The following is a 472-nucleotide window of genomic DNA, read 5'->3' on the forward strand; positions in this document are numbered from 1 at the left end:
TTTTTAAATTAAAATGCCCATCAGTACTCATCTGAAAGATGCATTCCCAGTCAGTCGGGGGTGTAAATCAGACATAGCTTATTTCAACAAACACCTCCTTGTCTTTTGAAACCGTATGAGTATTCAGGCTGAGAAATGCCGATCTTGCCTTGAAAGATAAGGGGGTGTGTTCCTTGACATCAGTATTTCTCAGTCTGACTACTCGTAAGGCTTCAAAAGATAAGGTGTTTCTTGATCTAGCTCCAAAGCAAACCATAGCCTATGTTGGATTTGAACCCCCAACTGACTGGGAATGCATCTTTAAGATGAGCATAGATGGGGGTGGTTTTTTTTTTTTTTAATCATTTTTATTGATTCAAAATACAAATACAGCAGGAACCACTGCTTTAGTTTATAAGTCAAGTGTGCTGGCCCAAGTGGTTTTAATTGGATGGTGTCGTGAAGACTGCATGCAAAACTATCTCATGAATAT

The sequence above is a fragment of the Microcaecilia unicolor genome, chromosome 9, assembly GCF_901765095.1.
Source record: "Microcaecilia unicolor chromosome 9, aMicUni1.1, whole genome shotgun sequence".
In the NCBI taxonomy this organism is placed as follows: Eukaryota; Metazoa; Chordata; class Amphibia; order Gymnophiona; family Siphonopidae; genus Microcaecilia; species Microcaecilia unicolor.